This window comes from Solanum pennellii, chromosome 6 (genome assembly GCF_001406875.1).
Source record: "Solanum pennellii chromosome 6, SPENNV200".
Classification (NCBI taxonomy): domain Eukaryota; kingdom Viridiplantae; phylum Streptophyta; class Magnoliopsida; order Solanales; family Solanaceae; genus Solanum; species Solanum pennellii.
The window spans coordinates 15,873,342-15,876,629 of NC_028642.1; positions in this window are offsets into that span (position 1 = coordinate 15,873,342).

The following is a 3,288-nucleotide window of genomic DNA, read 5'->3' on the forward strand; positions in this document are numbered from 1 at the left end:
AAATGTTATAAACTTCTCTTATATGCATTGATGTCCTTGTTGTGATTAAAGAGGCCTAAGTGTCATTCAAGGACGAATGTTCCCAAGTGGGGGATATTGTAAGACCCTGAAAATGAGATAAGGAGTATTGATCCTAACATGATTTTCTTAAAGTTATAATGTCCTAAATATGATGAAAATATAGTATATAGGCAGTAGCTAAAATATTAGAGGTATTGGAAGTCGAACGTTAACGGACGACTAAGACGTTCAATGAGTAAGTAACCTAGATGCTTAATATATGGTTCTATGTGTTTATGGGTATTTCATGATTTTATAAGGTCTTAAAATGTATTATTATATAGTTTAGAGACAGTGTACGAAGTTTTAAATGATTTGGAAGTCAAACGTCAACGGACGACCAAAACGTTCGATGACTAGTCGCTTATGTGCCTCATGTGTCTATGCATAATTAAATTCGTATGAAATGAGACTTATAATAATTAAAATGGTTTAATTTTTTTAATGTTTCTATATGAAGTTTCGTGAAGTTTGGAGGTCAAACACCCAAGAACGTCCAAGGCGTTCGAAAGATAGCCCCTAAGACGTTCATCGTATGTCATGTTGGGTCCAAGGCTGTTTGGACGTATTATAGGTGTTTGATTTGGAGTAAATTTATGTGTAAGGTATATAACTTGTTAAGGTTTATACTCACATTGGAAACTTCCAGGTACTACTTCTAAAGGGCCCCACCAGAGGCCCCAAAAGAAGGATCGAAAGCTGCCTAAGACACTGCCTAGGCAGTGTCTATTGACGGACCCAACGACGGATCGTTGGTCCAACAACGGCCCGTTGAGTAGGTCTCGTCAATGGGAACTTGACTTGGTCAAGTATCAAGCCAATATTTTCCTATGTACCTAATGACGGGGGCTAGACACGGCCCGTCAAGGCCTCGACGCCCCTTCACTGCAACCATTATAGGTGGCCACCAACAGGCATCCTGCGGCTTCTTCATTATAGGGTTAGTGGGAAATTCATACCAAGTCTTAACCTGACTTTAATAGGTATATTTATATATATTTGGGTGTATATAAGTTATCAAAAAAGTTATCACCGCATTCTAGAATCCTCTCACAAGATTGAAACCTTTCCCTCCAAGAATACTCTCTCTAGAAACCACCATTGTTGGTGAAGCTCAAGAACATATTCAAGATGGGTATTCCATGGATGAATCATCAATTTTAATAGGTTTTAAACTAGACAAATGTACGGTGATCTTCATCTCTAGTTATCTTTTCATCCAGAGAGCCATTCTCAAAGATTTCAAAAGAGAAAAATATGATCAAACACTTTCTTCTTGAATCTTCCATGGGTTCTTTTCTACACTGATTTAAAAGGCATAATATGATGTATTGATGATTATATACTGATTTGGAGGTAGTTTCAATCCAATTGCATGATGAACCCATGCTCTATCACGAAAATGATTTAGGTTTTTATGGTCCTTATGATCATGATTTGTTATCGATTGAATTATGATTCTATTGCGTTGAAGTGATTTTATATGCTGTAGCTACTGTTTTAGGGTGATATAATATATGAACTTTTTAGGTATAAATCCATAGTTAAAAATATAATAACGGCTTGCATGAATTGATCTAGATTCCTTTAGGCTATGAAGTCAAAAGACTAAGTGTGTGATGGATCTTGAGTTGTTGTTATATCAAGCATGGTTTCTTATTGATTTCCTACAGAACTAGCTACTGCCTAATGAGTGTATTGTTGATAAAATATTAATGATGATCAAAGCCTTAGAGAGTTCATAGTATTGGTAAAGAATTATATACTCTAGCAAATCGATAAGCCTACATGCCTATGTTGTAACCTTAATCTTGAGGGTATGTAATTATTATTTCAATTTAGTAAAATGTAGGTTTAGGTACTGCCTTAGACTCATAATATGTATGAAACATGATCTAAATCAATGCAAGGGAAATGAGCTAATGATCTATGTTATTCTACTTTCCTAGTAAGTTGATGTGTTGTATTATGTTATAGTATAATCTTGGAGAAACTTGTACATGGTTTATTATTTGTATAAAGTACATTTAGCTACTTCCATATATGTGAATTATTGATTAATAAGGAGTGTTTATCAATTATCTTCTAAGGGGTGAAAAATTGGTAAGAATAATTATTCCCTCTACTCCTCTACTTCTCTATTTTTTTGTAATAATGTTGATGAAGGCTTGTATGTTATTGTGTGGTATGGTTCACTTATGGTGGAGGTGTTTACTTTATTGTCATTGTATATGTGTTGAACATGGCTTTGAAGGAAAATTTATGAATATATAATTTAGAGATTTAGATGATCACCTTATGATGTAATTGTGACTTCTTCCTATCTAGTTGTGATCTAAATTGTGTTGCTATTGTATGAACATGCGTATATTAATGTTAAGGTATTTAATAGGTGCTGACATTGATGTGTTTAAATGGTTGCAGCCCCTACCCATGTACCCCTTATATAAAAGTGTAAATAGCTAAAGTTAGGAGACTTGGTTAAAATGTTTAAATTGTCTTGCCTCCTATGCTATTATGTATTGTGTGGTATGTTCTTCAAAGTATTATTAGGTATAATAGGGTGGATTCCTCAAAAAGTTATTGATAGACATTATGTGATCATGTTGACCAATGTACACACACACTCACTTACATGCATGTTACAAGTAGTATAGGTCATGGTGTCTAAATGAAAGGTTGTTCTCATATTTACTAATGTCTAATACTATGCATGTAAAATATATGTATGTGAAGTATGTTATGTATTGCTTGCTAAGATGACTTGCTAGGTTTACTAGTACGGGCAAGCGTATGAGACCTTGTCTATACATTGCGCATTTGTGTCTTGATACGATAGTTCCTATGTTTGGTTTCTATGTATAGAAATGATGAATATATGAACATGTTATGAATATGATGTGTATGAAAGGATGAAGTATAAATGTGCATAGTGTCTTAGTGGGTTTATATTAAAGGATTGCTCATATAGTTATGCATATAGACTCATGCATTAATATATGACTTGTGTGACTTAATCTGTTATGTGAAAGGTTTGCTCATATATGTATACACACACATGTATGAAGATATAGTCAAGAGAGGGGCCTTGAATGGTGTATTCATGTGTACCATAAACTAGATTATTCTTTACATATGTTATGTTCATGTGAATGGATTCTTTACATGATTTAGGTTGATGAACTTCCATATATGACCTATGAGTTAAGCATATGAGGGGATGGCTCT